This window comes from Rhipicephalus microplus, chromosome 3 (genome assembly GCF_043290135.1).
Source record: "Rhipicephalus microplus isolate Deutch F79 chromosome 3, USDA_Rmic, whole genome shotgun sequence".
NCBI lineage: Eukaryota > Metazoa > Arthropoda > Arachnida > Ixodida > Ixodidae > Rhipicephalus > Rhipicephalus microplus.
Genome location: NC_134702.1, coordinates 158473932 through 158486349, shown reverse-complemented (window position 1 = coordinate 158486349; position 12418 = coordinate 158473932). Strand labels below are relative to the sequence as shown.

The following is a 12418-nucleotide window of genomic DNA, read 5'->3' as shown; positions in this document are numbered from 1 at the left end:
TACATACCGTGCGCAAATTGGAGACTTGATGACAGCAGATAAAAGAATACTTCCGACACCAAGAATCAAACCAGGGTCTCCTGGGTGAGAGCCAGATATTCTAGCCACTAGACCAAGCCGGAGAACGGAGAGGGACGGAGCGATCGCTTAGATATTCGGCGAACAGGGTAAAAGTATTGAAGTTACAAAGCATGCGCAAATTGGAGGCTTGAAGACAGCAGATAAAAGAAAATACTTCCGACACCGGGAATCGAATCCAGGCCTCCTGGGTGAGAGCTAGGTATCCTAGCCACTAGACCATGCCGGAGAACGGAGAGGGACTGAGCGATCGCTTTGCCATTCGGCCAACAGGGTAAAAGTATTGAAGTTATATTGTATGCGCAAATTGGAGACTTGATGATAGCAGGTAAAAAAATACTTCCGACACCAGGAATCGCACGCGGGCCTCCTGGTTGAGAGCCAGGTATCCAAGCCACTAGACCATGCCGGAGAACGAAGAGGGACAGAGCGATCGCTTAGCCATTCGGCCAACAGCGTAAAAGTATTGAAGTTATATAGCATGCGCAAATTGGAGACTTGATGATAGCAGGAGAAAAAATACTTCCGACACCGAGAATCAGACGCGGGCCTCCTGGGTGAGAGCGCCATAGGTATCCTAGACACTAGATCATGCTGTAGAACGGAGAGGGACGGAGCGATCGCTTAGCCATTCGGCCAACAGGGTAAAACTATTGAAGTTACATAGCGTGCGCAAATTGGAGACTTGATGACAGCAGATAAAAGAAAATACTTCCGACACCGGGAATCGAACCTGGGACTCCTGGGTGAAAGCCAGGTATCCTAGCCACTAGACCATGCCGGAGAACAGAGAAGGACGGAGCGATCGCTTAGCCATTTGGCCAACAGGGTAAAAGTATTGAAGTTACATAGCGTGCGTAAATTGGATACTTGATAATAGCAGATAAAAAATACTTCCGACACCGCGAATCGTACCCGGGCCTCTTGGGTGAGAGCCAGGTGTCCAAGCCACTAGACCATGCCAGAGAACGTAGAGGGACGAAGCGATCGCTTAGCCATTCGGCCAACAGGGTGAAACTATTCAAGTTACATACCGTGCGCAAATTGGAGACTTGATGACAGCAGATAAAAGAATACTTCCGACACCAAGAATCAAACCAGGGTCTCCTGGGTGAGAGCCAGATATCCTAGCCACTAGACCAAGCCGGAGAACGGAGAGGGACGGAGCGATCGCTTAGATATTCGGCCAACAGGGTAAAAGTATTGAAGTTACAAAGCATGCGCAAATTGGAGGCTTGAAGACAGCAGATAAAAGAAAATACTTCCGACACCGGGAATCGAATCCAGGCCTCCTGGGTGAGAGCTAGGTATCCTAGCCACTAGACCATGCCGGAGAACGGAGAGGGACTGAGCGATCGCTTTGCCATTCGGCCAACAGGGTAAAAGTATTGAAGTTATATTGTATGCGCAAATTGGAGACTTGATGATAGCAGGTAAAAAAATACTTCCGACACCGGGATGCGCACGCGGGCCTCCTGGGTGAGAGCCAGGTATCCAAGCCACTAGACCATGCCGGAGAACGGAGAGGGACAGAGCGATCGCTTAGCCATTCGGCCAACAGCGTAAAAGTATTGAAGTTATATAGCATGCGCAAATTGGAGACTTGATGATAGCAGGAGAAAAAATACTTCCGACACCGAGAATCAGACGCGGGCCTCCTGGGTGAGAGCGCCATAGGTATCCTAGACACTAGATCATGCTGTAGAACGGAGAGGGACGGAGCGATCGCTTAGCCATTCCGCCAACAGGGTAAAACTATTGAAGTTACATAGCGTGCGCAAATTGGAGACTTGATGACAGCAGATAAAAGAAAATACTTCCGACACCGGGAATCGAACCTGGGACTCCTGGGTGAAAGCCAGGTATCCTAGCCACTAGACCATGCCGGAGAACGGAGAAGGACAGAGCGATCGCTTAGCCATTTGGCCAACAGGGTAAAAGTATTGAAGTTACATAGCGTGCGTAAATTGGATACTTGATAATAGCAGATAAAAAATACTTCCGACACCGCGAATCGTACCCGGGCCTCTTGGGTGAGAGCCAGGTGTCCAAGCCACTAGACCATGCCAGAGAACATAGAGGGACGAAGCGATCGCTTAGCCATTCGGCCAACAGGGTGAAGCTATTCATGTTACATACCGTGCGCAAATTGGAGACTTGATGACAGCAGATAAAAAATACTTCCGGCACCGGGAATCGAATCCTGGCCTCCTGGGTGAGAGCTAGGTATCCTAGCCACTAGACCATGCCGGAGAACGGAGAGGGACTGAGCGATCGCTTAGCCATTCGGCCAACAGGGTAAAAGTATTGAAGTTATATAGTATGCGCAAATTGGAGACTTGATGATAGCAGATAAAAAAATACTTCCGATACCGGGAATCGCACGCGGGCCTTCTGGGTGAGAGCCAGGTATCCAAGCCACTAGACCATGCCGGAGAACGGAGAGGGACAGACTGATCGCTTAGCCATTCGGCCAACAGGGTAAAAGTATTGAAGTTATATAGCACGCGCAAATTGGAGACTTGATGATAGCAGATGAAAAAATACTTTCGACACCGGGAATCGGACGCGGGCCTCCTGGGTGAGAGCGCCATAGGTATCCTAGACACTAGACCATGCTGTAGAACGGAGAGGGACGGAGCGATCGCTTAGCCATTTGGCCAACAGGGTAAAGCTATTGAAGTTACATAGCGTGCGCAAATTGGAGACTTGATGACAGCAGATAAAAGAAAATACTTCTGACACCGGGAATCGAACCCGGGCCTCCTGGGTGAAAGCCAGGTATCCTAGCCACTAGACCATGCCGGAGAACGGAGAGGGACGGAGCGATCGCTTAGCGATTCGGCCAACAGGGTAAAAGTATTGAAGTTACATAGCGTGCGCAAATTGGAGACTTGATGATAGCAGATAAAAGAAAATACTTCCGACACCAGGAATCGAACCCGGGCCTCCTGGGTGAGAGCCAGGTATCCTATTCACTAGACCATGCCGGAGAACGGAGAGGGACGGAGCGATCACTTAGCCATTTGGCCAACAGGGTAAAAGTATTGAAGTTACATAGCGTGTGTAAATTGGATACTTGATAATGCCAGATAAAAAATACTTCCGACACCGGGAATCGTACCCGGGCCTCCTGGGTGAGAGCCAGGTGTCCAAGCCACTAGACCATGCCAGAGAACGGAGAGGGACAGAGCGATCGCTTAGCCATTCGGCCAACAGGGTGAAACTATTCAAGTTACATACCGTGCGCAAATTAGAGACTTGATGACAGCAGATAAAAGAATACTTCCGACACCAAGAATCGAACCAGGGTCTCCTGGGTGAGAGCCAGATATCCTAGCCACTAGACCACGCCGGTGAACGGAGAGGGACGGAGCGATCGCTTAGATATTCGGCCAACAGCGTAAAAGTATTGAAGTTACAAAGCATGCGCAAATTGGAGGCTTGAAGACAGCAGATAAAAGAAAACTTCCGACACCAAGAATCGAACCAGGTTCTCCTGGGTGAGAGCCAGATATCCTAGCCACTAGACCACGCCGGAGAACGGAGAGGGACGGAGCGATCGCTTAGATATTCGGCCAACAGGGTAAAAGTATTGAAGTTACAAAGCATGCGCAAATTGGAGGCTTGAAAACAGCAGATAAAAGAAAATACTTCCCACACCGGGAATCGAATCCAGGCCTCCTGGGTGAGAGCCAGGTATCCAAGCCACTAGACCATGCCGGAGAATGGAGAGGGACAGAGCGATCGCTTAGCCATTCGGCCAACAGCGTAAAAGTATTGAAGTTATATAGCATGCGCAAATTGGAGACTTGATAATAGCAGATGAAAAAATACTTCCGACACCGGGAATCAGATGGAGGCCTCCTGGGTGAGAGCGCCATAGGTATCCTAGACACTAGATCATGCTGTAGAACGGAGAGGGACGGAGCGATCGCTTAGCCATTCGGCCAACAGGGTAAAACTATTGAAGTTACATAGCGTGCGCAAATTGGAGACTTGATGACAGCAGATAAAAGAAAATACTTCCGACACCGAAAATCGAACCCGGGCCTCCTGGGTGAAAGCCAGGTATCCTAGCCACTAGACCATGCCGGAGAACGGAGAAGGACGGAGAGATCGCTTAGCCATTTGGCCAACAGGGTAAAAGTATTGAAGTTACATAGCGTGCGTAAATTGGATACTTGATAATAGCTGATAAAAAATACTTCCGACACCGGGAATCGTACCCGGGCCTCCTGGGTGAGAGCCAGGTGTCCAAGTCACTAGACCATGCCAGAGAACGTAGAGGGACGGAGCGATCGCTTAGCCATTCGGCCAACAGGGGGAAGCTATTCAAGTTACATACCGTGCGCAAATTGGAGACTTGATGACAGCAGATAAAAAAATACTTCCGACACCGGGAATCGAACCCGGGCCTCCTGGGTGAAAGCCAGGTATCCTAGCCACTAGACTATGCCGGAGAACGAAGAAGGACGGAGCGATCGCTTAGCCATTTGGCCAACAGGGTAAAAGTATTGAAGTTACATAGCGTGCGTAAATTGGATACTTGATAATAGCAGATAAAAAATACTTCCGACACCGGGAATCGTACCCGGGCCTCCTGGGTGAGAGCCAGGTGTCCAAGCCACTATACCATGCCAGAGAACGGAGAGGGACAAAGCGATCGCTTAGCCATTCAGCCAACAGGGTGAAACTATTCAAGTTCCATACCGTGCGCAAATTGGAGACTTGATGACAGCAGATAAAAGAATGCTTCCGACACCAAGAATCGAACCAGGGTCTCCTGGGTGAGAGCCAGATATCCTAGCCACTAGACCACGCCAGAGAACGGAGAGGGACGGAGCGATCGCTTAGATATTCGGCCAAATGGGTAAAAGTATTGAAGTTATAAAGCATGCGCAAATTGGAGGCTTGAAGACAGCAGATAAAAGAAAATACTTCCGACACCGGGAATCGATTCCAGGCCTCCTGGGTGAGAGCTAGGTATCCTAGCCACTAGACCATGCCGGAGAACGGAGAGGGACTGAGCGATCGCTTTGCCATTCGGCCAACAGGGTAAAAGTATTGAAGTTATATAGTATGCGCAAATTGGAGACTTGATGATAGCAGGTAAAAAAATACTTCCGACACCGGGAATCGCACGCGGGCCTCCTGGGTGAGAGCCAGGTATCCAAGCCACTAGACCATGCCGGAGAACGGAGAGGGACAGAGCGATCGCTTAGCCATTCGGCCAACAGCGTAAAAGTATTGAAGTTATATAGCATGCGCAAATTGGAGCCTTGATGATAGCAGATGAAAAAATACTTCCGACACCGGGAATCGGACGCGGGCCTGCTGGGTGAGAGCGCCATAGGTATCCTAGACACTAGATCATGCTGTAGAACGGAGAGGGACGGAGCGATCGCTTAGCCATTCGGCCAACAGGGTAAAACTATTGAAGATACATAGCGTGCGCAATTTGGAGACTTGATGATAGCTGATAAAAGAAAATACTCCCGACCCCAGGAATCGCAACCGGGCTTCCTGGGTGAGAGCCAGGTATCCTAGACAATAGACCATGCGGGAGAACGGAGAGGGACGGAGAGATCGCTTAGCCATTCGACCAACAGGGTAAAACTATTGAAGTTACATACCGTGCGCAAATTGAAGACTTGATGACAGCAGCTAAAAGAAAATACTTCCGACACCGGGAATCGAACCCGGGCCTCCTGGGTGAGAGCCAGGTATCCTAGCCACTAGACCATGCCGGAGAACGGAGAGGGACGGAGCGATCGCTTAGCCATTTGGCCAACAGGGTAAAAGTATTGAAGTTACATAGCGTGCGTAAATTGGATACTTGATAATAGCAGATAAAAATACTTCCGACAACGGGAATCGTACCCGGGCCTCCTGGGTGAGAGCCAGGTATCCAAGCCACTAGACCATGCCAGAGAACGGAGAGGGACGGAGCGATCGCTTAGCCATTCGGCCAACAGGGTGAAACTATTCAAGTTACATACCGTGCGCAAATTGGAGACTTGATGACAGCAGATAAAAAATACTTCCGACACCAAGAATCGAACCAGGGTCTCCTGGGTGAGAGCCAGATATCCTAGCCACTAGACCACGCCGGAGAACGGAGAAGGACGGTGCGATCGCTTAGATATTCGGCCAACAGGGTAAAAGTATTGAAGTTGCAAACCATGAGCAAATTGGAGGCTTGAAGACAGCAGATAAAAGAAAATACTTCCGACACCGGGAATCGAATCCAGGCCTCCAGGGTGAGAGCTAGGTATCCTAGCCACTAGACCATGCCGGAGAACGGAGAGGGACGGAGCGATCGCTTAGCCATTCGGCCAACAAGGTAGAAGTATTGAAGATACATAGCGTTCGCAATTTGGAGACTTGATGATAGCTGATAAAAAAAAATACTCCCGACCCCAGGAATCGCAACCGGGCTTCCTGGGTGAGAGCCAGGTATCCTAGACACTAGACCATGCCGGAGAACGGAGAGGGACGGAGAGATCGCTTAGCCATTCGGCCAACAGGGTAAAACTATTGAAGTTACATACCGTGCGCAAATTGGAGACTTGATGACAGCAGATAAAAGAATACTTCCGACACCAAGAATCAAACCAGGGTCTCCTGGGTGAGAGCCAGATATCCTAGCCACTAGACCAAGCCGGAGAACGGAGAGGGACGGAGCGATCGCTTAGATATTCGGCCAACAGGGTAAAAGTATTGAAGTTACAAAGCATGCGCAAATTGGAGGCTTGAAGACAGCAGATAAAAGAAAATACTTCCGACACCGGGAATCGAATCCAGGCCTCCTGGGTGAGAGCTAGGTATCCTAGCCACTAGACCATGCCGGAGAACGGAGAGGAACTGAGCGATCGCTTTGCCATTCGGCCAACAGGGTAAAAGTATTGAAGTTATATTGTATGCGCAAATTGGAGACTTGATGATAGCAGGTAAAAAATACTTCCGACACCGGGAATCGCACGCGGGCCTCCTGGGTGAGAGCCAGGTATCCAAGCCACTAGACCATGCCGGAGAACGGAGAGGGACAGAGCGATCGCTTAGCCATTCGGCCAACAGCGTAAAAGTATTGAAGTTATATAGCATGCGCAAATTGGAGACTTGATGATAGCAGGAGAAAAAATACTTCCGACACCGAGAATCAGACGCGGGCCTCCTGGGTGAGAGCGCCATAGGTATCCTAGACACTAGATCATGCTGTAGAACGGAGAGGGACGGAGCGATCGCTTAGCCATTCGGCCAACAGGGCAAAACTATTGAAGTTACATAGCGTGCGCAAATTGGAGACTTGATGACAGCAGATAAAAGAAAATACTTCTGACACCGGGAATCGAACCCAGGCCTCCTGGGTGAAAGCCAGGTATCCTAGCCACTAGACCATGCCGGAGAACGGAGAGGGACGGAGCAATCGCTTAGCGATTCGGCCAACAGGGTAAAAGTATTGAAGTTACATAGCGTGCGCAAATTGGAGACTTGATGATAGCAGATAAAAGAAAATACTTCCGACACCAGGAATCGAACCCGGGCCTCCTGGGTGAGAGCCAGGTATCCTATTCACTAGACCATGCCGGAGAACGGAGAGGGACGGAGCGATCACTTAGCCATTTGGCCAACAGGGTAAAAGTATTGAAGTTACATAGCGTGTGTAAATTGGATACTTGATAATGCCAGATAAAAAATACTTCCGACACCGGGAATCGTACCCGGGCCTCCTGGGTGAGAGCCAGGTGTCCAAGCCACTAGACCATGCCAGAGAACGGAGAGGGACAGAGCGATCGCTTAGCCATTCGGCCAACAGGGTGAAACTATTCAAGTTACATACCGTGCGCAAATTAGAGACTTGATGACAGCAGATAAAAGAATACTTCCGACACCAAGAATCGAACCAGGGTCTCCTGGGTGAGAGCCAGATATCCTAGCCACTAGACCACGCCGGTGAACGGAGAGGGACGGAGCGATCGCTTAGATATTCGGCCAACAGCGTAAAAGTATTGAAGTTACAAAGCATGCGCAAATTGGAGGCTTGAAGACAGCAGATAAAAGAAAACTTCCGACACCAAGAATCGAACCAGGTTCTCCTGGGTGAGAGCCAGATATCCTAGCCACTAGACCACGCCGGAGAACGGAGAGGGACGGAGCGATCGCTTAGATATTCGGCCAACAGGGTAAAAGTATTGAAGTTACAAAGCATGCGCAAATTGGAGGCTTGAAAACAGCAGATAAAAGAAAATCCTTCCCACACCGGGAATCGAATCCAGGCCTCCTGGGTGAGAGCCAGGTATCCAAGCCACTAGACCATGCCGGAGAATGGAGAGGGACAGAGCGATCGCTTAGCCATTCGGCCAACAGCGTAAAAGTATTGAAGTTATATAGCATGCGCAAATTGGAGACTTGATAATAGCAGATGAAAAAATACTTCCGACACCGGGAATCAGATGGAGGCCTCCTGGGTGAGAGCGCCATAGGTATCCTAGACACTAGATCATGCTGTAGAACGGAGAGGGACGGAGCGATCGCTTAGCCATTCGGCCAACAGGGTAAAACTATTGAAGTTACATAGCGTGCGCAAATTGGAGACTTGATGACAGCAGATAAAAGAAAATACTTCCGACACCGAAAATCGAACCCGGGCCTCCTGGGTGAAAGCCAGGTATCCTAGCCACTAGACCATGCCGGAGAACGGAGAAGGACGGAGAGATCGCTTAGCCATTTGGCCAACAGGGTAAAAGTATTGAAGTTACATAGCGTGCGTAAATTGGATACTTGATAATAGCTGATAAAAATACTTCCGACACCGGGAATCGTACCCGGGCCTCCTGGGTGAGAGCCAGGTGTCCAAGTCACTAGACCATGCCAGAGAACGTAGAGGGACGGAGCGATCGCTTAGCCATTCGGCCAACAGGGGGAAGCTATTCAAGTTACATACCGTGCGCAAATTGGAGACTTGATGACAGCAGATAAAAAATACTTCCGACACCGGGAATCGAACCCGGGCCTCCTGGGTGAAAGCCAGGTATCCTAGCCACTAGACTATGCCGGAGAACGAAGAAGGACGGAGCGATCGCTTAGCCATTTGGCCAACAGGGTAAAAGTATTGAAGTTACATAGCGTGCGTAAATTGGATACTTGATAATAGCAGATAAAAAATACTTCCGACACCGGGAATCGTACCCGGGCCTCCTGGGTGAGAGCCAGGTGTCCAAGCCACTAGACCATGCCAGAGAACGGAGAGGGACAAAGCGATCGCTTAGCCATTCAGCCAACAGGGTGAAACTATTCAAGTTCCATACCGTGCGCAAATTGGAGACTTGATGACAGCAGAAAAAAGAATGCTTCCGACACCAAGAATCGAACCAGGGTCTCCTGGGTGAGAGCCAGATATCCTAGCCACTAGACCACGCCGGAGAACGGAGAGGGACGGAGCGATCGCTTAGATATTCGGCCAAATGGGTAAAAGTATTGAAGTTATAAAGCATGCGCAAATTGGAGGCTTGAAGACAGCAGATAAAAGAAAATACTTCCGACACCGGGAATCGATTCCAGGCCTCCTGGGTGAGAGCTAGGTATCCTAGCCACTAGACCATGCCGGAGAACGGAGAGGGACTGAGCGATCGCTTTGCCATTCGGCCAACAGGGTAAAAGTATTGAAGTTATATAGTATGCGCAAATTGGAGACTTGATGATAGCAGGTAAAAAAATACTTCCGACACCGGGAATCGCACGCGGGCCTCCTGGGTGAGAGCCAGGTATCCAAGCCACTAGACCATGCCGGAGAACGGAGAGGGACAGAGCGATCGCTTAGCCATTCGGCCAACAGCGTAAAAGTATTGAAGTTATATAGCATGCGCAAATTGGAGCCTTGATGATAGCAGATGAAAAAATACTTCCGACACCGGGAATCGGACGCGGGCCTGCTGGGTGAGAGCGCCATAGGTATCCTAGACACTAGATCATGCTGTAGAACGGAGAGGGACGGAGCGATCGCTTAGCCATTCGGCCAACAGGGTAAAACTATTGAAGATACATAGCGTGCGCAATTTGGAGACTTGATGATAGCTGATAAAAGAAAATACTCCCGACCCCAGGAATCGCAACCGGGCTTCCTGGGTGAGAGCCAGGTATCCTAGACAATAGACCATGCGGGAGAACGGAGAGGGACGGAGAGATCGCTTAGCCATTCGACCAACAGGGTAAAACTATTGAAGTTACATACCGTGCGCAAATTGAAGACTTGATGACAGCAGCTAAAAGAAAATACTTCCGACACCGCAAATCGAACCCGGGCCTCCTGATGAGAGCCAGGTATCCTAGCCACTAGACCATGCCGGAGAACGGAGAGGGACGGAGCGATCGCTTAGCCATTTGGCCAACAGGGTAAAAGTATTGAAGTTACATAGCGTGCGTAAATTGGATACTTGATAATAGCAGATAAAAATACTTCCGACAACGGGAATCGTACCCGGGCCTCCTGGGTGAGAGCCAGGTATCCAAGCCACTAGACCATGCCAGAGAACGGAGAGGGACGGAGCGATCGCTTAGCCATTCGGCCAACAGGGTGAAACTATTCAAGTTACATACCGTGCGCAAATTGGAGACTTGATGACAGCAGATAAAAAATACTTCCGACACCAAGAATCGAACCAGGGTCTCCTGGGTGAGAGCCAGATATCCTAGCCACTAGACCACGCCGGAGAACGGAGAAGGACGGTGCGATCGCTTAGATATTCGGCCAACAGGGTAAAAGTATTGAAGTTGCAAACCATGAGCAAATTGGAGGCTTGAAGACAGCAGATAAAAGAAAATACTTCCGACACCGGGAATCGAATCCAGGCCTCCAGGGTGAGAGCTAGGTATCCTAGCCACTAGACCATGCCGGAGAACGGAGAGGGACGGAGCGATCGCTTAGCCATTCGGCCAACAAGGTAGAAGTATTGAAGATACATAGCGTTCGCAATTTGGAGACTTGATGATAGCTGATAAAAAAAATACTCCCGACCCCAGGAATCGCAACCGGGCTTCCTGGGTGAGAGCCAGGTATCCTAGACACTAGACCATGCCGGAGAACGGAGAGGGACGGAGAGATCGCTTAGCCATTCGGCCAACAGGGTAAAACTATTGAAGTTACATACCGTGCGCAAATTGGAGACTTGATGACAGCAGATAAAAGAATACTTCCGACACCAAGAATCAAACCAGGGTCTCCTGGGTGAGAGCCAGGTATCCAAGCCACTAGACCATGCCGGAGAACGGAGAGGGACAGAGCGATCGCTTAGCCATTCGGCCAACAGCGTAAAAGTATTGAAGTTATATAGCATGCGCAAATTGGAGCCTTGATGATAGCAGATGAAAAAATACTTCCGACACCGGGAATCGGACGCGGGCCTGCTGGGTGAGAGCGCCATAGGTATCCTAGACACTAGATCATGCTGTAGAACGGAGAGGGACGGAGCGATCGCTTAGCCATTCGGCCAACAGGGTAAAACTATTGAAGATACATAGCGTGCGCAATTTGGAGACTTGATGATAGCTGATAAAAGAAAAAAATACTCCCGACCCCAGGAATCGCAACCGGGCTTCCTGGGTGAGAGCCAGGTATCCTAGACACTAGACCATGCCGGAGAACGGAGAGGGACGGAGAGATCGCTTAGCCATTCGGCCAACAGGGTAAAACTATTGAAGTTATATAGTATGCGCAAATTGGAGACTTGATGATAGCAGGTAAAAAAATACTTCCGACACCGGGAATCGCACGCGGGCCTCCTGGGTGAGAGCCAGATATCCTAGCCACTAGACCAAGCCGGAGAACGGAGAGGGACGGAGCGATCGCTTAGATATTCGGCCAACAGGGTAAAAGTATTGAAGTTACAAAGCATGCGCAAATTGGAGGCTTGAAGACAGCAGATAAAAGAAAATACTTCCGACACCGGGAATCGAATCCAGGCCTCCTGGGTGAGAGCTAGGTATCCTAGCCACTAGACCATGCCGGAGAACGGAGAGGGACTGAGCGATCGCTTTGCCATTCGGCCAACAGGGTAAAAGTATTGAAGTTATATTGTATGCGCAAATTGGAGACTTGATGATAGCAGGTAAAAAATACTTCCGACACCGGGAATCGCACGCGGGCCTCCTGGGTGAGAGCCAGGTATCCAAGCCACTAGACCATGCCGGAGAACGGAGAGGGACAGAGCGATCGCTTAGCCATTCGGCCAACAGCGTAAAAGTATTGAAGTTATATAGCATGCGCAAATTGGAGACTTGATGATAGCAGGAGAAAAAATACTTCCGACACCGAGAATCAGACGCGGGCCTCCTGGGTGAG

At 49.8% G+C, this 12418-nt stretch overlaps 22 non-coding genes across 22 annotated transcripts; all 22 read right to left on the bottom strand.

Moving 5' to 3' along the window:
* Positions 1–235: 235 nt before the first annotated feature.
* TRNAE-CUC (transfer RNA glutamic acid (anticodon CUC)) lies at positions 236–307 on the bottom strand. The gene has a single exon. It is a non-coding gene; the product is annotated as a tRNA-Glu (tRNA).
* Positions 308–790: 483 nt separating this feature from the next.
* On the bottom strand, positions 791–862 carry TRNAE-UUC (transfer RNA glutamic acid (anticodon UUC)). Its single transcript has one exon. It is a non-coding gene; the product is annotated as a tRNA-Glu (tRNA).
* Positions 863–1340: 478 nt separating this feature from the next.
* Positions 1341–1412, bottom strand: TRNAE-CUC (transfer RNA glutamic acid (anticodon CUC)). Its single transcript has one exon. It is a non-coding gene; the product is annotated as a tRNA-Glu (tRNA).
* A 483-nt stretch (positions 1413–1895) lies between these two features.
* TRNAE-UUC (transfer RNA glutamic acid (anticodon UUC)) lies at positions 1896–1967 on the bottom strand. Its single transcript has one exon. It is a non-coding gene; the product is annotated as a tRNA-Glu (tRNA).
* A 292-nt stretch (positions 1968–2259) lies between these two features.
* TRNAE-CUC (transfer RNA glutamic acid (anticodon CUC)) lies at positions 2260–2331 on the bottom strand. The gene has a single exon. It is a non-coding gene; the product is annotated as a tRNA-Glu (tRNA).
* Positions 2332–2814: 483 nt separating this feature from the next.
* TRNAE-UUC (transfer RNA glutamic acid (anticodon UUC)) lies at positions 2815–2886 on the bottom strand. Its single transcript has one exon. It is a non-coding gene; the product is annotated as a tRNA-Glu (tRNA).
* A 113-nt stretch (positions 2887–2999) lies between these two features.
* On the bottom strand, positions 3000–3071 carry TRNAE-CUC (transfer RNA glutamic acid (anticodon CUC)). The gene has a single exon. It is a non-coding gene; the product is annotated as a tRNA-Glu (tRNA).
* Positions 3072–3181: 110 nt separating this feature from the next.
* TRNAE-CUC (transfer RNA glutamic acid (anticodon CUC)) lies at positions 3182–3253 on the bottom strand. The gene has a single exon. It is a non-coding gene; the product is annotated as a tRNA-Glu (tRNA).
* Positions 3254–4104: 851 nt separating this feature from the next.
* Positions 4105–4176, bottom strand: TRNAE-UUC (transfer RNA glutamic acid (anticodon UUC)). The gene has a single exon. It is a non-coding gene; the product is annotated as a tRNA-Glu (tRNA).
* A 293-nt stretch (positions 4177–4469) lies between these two features.
* TRNAE-UUC (transfer RNA glutamic acid (anticodon UUC)) lies at positions 4470–4541 on the bottom strand. Its single transcript has one exon. It is a non-coding gene; the product is annotated as a tRNA-Glu (tRNA).
* Positions 4542–5759: 1218 nt separating this feature from the next.
* Positions 5760–5831, bottom strand: TRNAE-CUC (transfer RNA glutamic acid (anticodon CUC)). Its single transcript has one exon. It is a non-coding gene; the product is annotated as a tRNA-Glu (tRNA).
* Positions 5832–6122: 291 nt separating this feature from the next.
* On the bottom strand, positions 6123–6194 carry TRNAE-CUC (transfer RNA glutamic acid (anticodon CUC)). The gene has a single exon. It is a non-coding gene; the product is annotated as a tRNA-Glu (tRNA).
* Positions 6195–6860: 666 nt separating this feature from the next.
* On the bottom strand, positions 6861–6932 carry TRNAE-CUC (transfer RNA glutamic acid (anticodon CUC)). The gene has a single exon. It is a non-coding gene; the product is annotated as a tRNA-Glu (tRNA).
* A 482-nt stretch (positions 6933–7414) lies between these two features.
* Positions 7415–7486, bottom strand: TRNAE-UUC (transfer RNA glutamic acid (anticodon UUC)). The gene has a single exon. It is a non-coding gene; the product is annotated as a tRNA-Glu (tRNA).
* Positions 7487–7599: 113 nt separating this feature from the next.
* On the bottom strand, positions 7600–7671 carry TRNAE-CUC (transfer RNA glutamic acid (anticodon CUC)). Its single transcript has one exon. It is a non-coding gene; the product is annotated as a tRNA-Glu (tRNA).
* A 110-nt stretch (positions 7672–7781) lies between these two features.
* TRNAE-CUC (transfer RNA glutamic acid (anticodon CUC)) lies at positions 7782–7853 on the bottom strand. The gene has a single exon. It is a non-coding gene; the product is annotated as a tRNA-Glu (tRNA).
* An 851-nt stretch (positions 7854–8704) lies between these two features.
* Positions 8705–8776, bottom strand: TRNAE-UUC (transfer RNA glutamic acid (anticodon UUC)). Its single transcript has one exon. It is a non-coding gene; the product is annotated as a tRNA-Glu (tRNA).
* A 291-nt stretch (positions 8777–9067) lies between these two features.
* Positions 9068–9139, bottom strand: TRNAE-UUC (transfer RNA glutamic acid (anticodon UUC)). The gene has a single exon. It is a non-coding gene; the product is annotated as a tRNA-Glu (tRNA).
* A 110-nt stretch (positions 9140–9249) lies between these two features.
* Positions 9250–9321, bottom strand: TRNAE-CUC (transfer RNA glutamic acid (anticodon CUC)). Its single transcript has one exon. It is a non-coding gene; the product is annotated as a tRNA-Glu (tRNA).
* A 111-nt stretch (positions 9322–9432) lies between these two features.
* TRNAE-CUC (transfer RNA glutamic acid (anticodon CUC)) lies at positions 9433–9504 on the bottom strand. Its single transcript has one exon. It is a non-coding gene; the product is annotated as a tRNA-Glu (tRNA).
* Positions 9505–10719: 1215 nt separating this feature from the next.
* TRNAE-CUC (transfer RNA glutamic acid (anticodon CUC)) lies at positions 10720–10791 on the bottom strand. The gene has a single exon. It is a non-coding gene; the product is annotated as a tRNA-Glu (tRNA).
* A 1223-nt stretch (positions 10792–12014) lies between these two features.
* On the bottom strand, positions 12015–12086 carry TRNAE-CUC (transfer RNA glutamic acid (anticodon CUC)). Its single transcript has one exon. It is a non-coding gene; the product is annotated as a tRNA-Glu (tRNA).
* Positions 12087–12418: the final 332 nt, after the last annotated feature.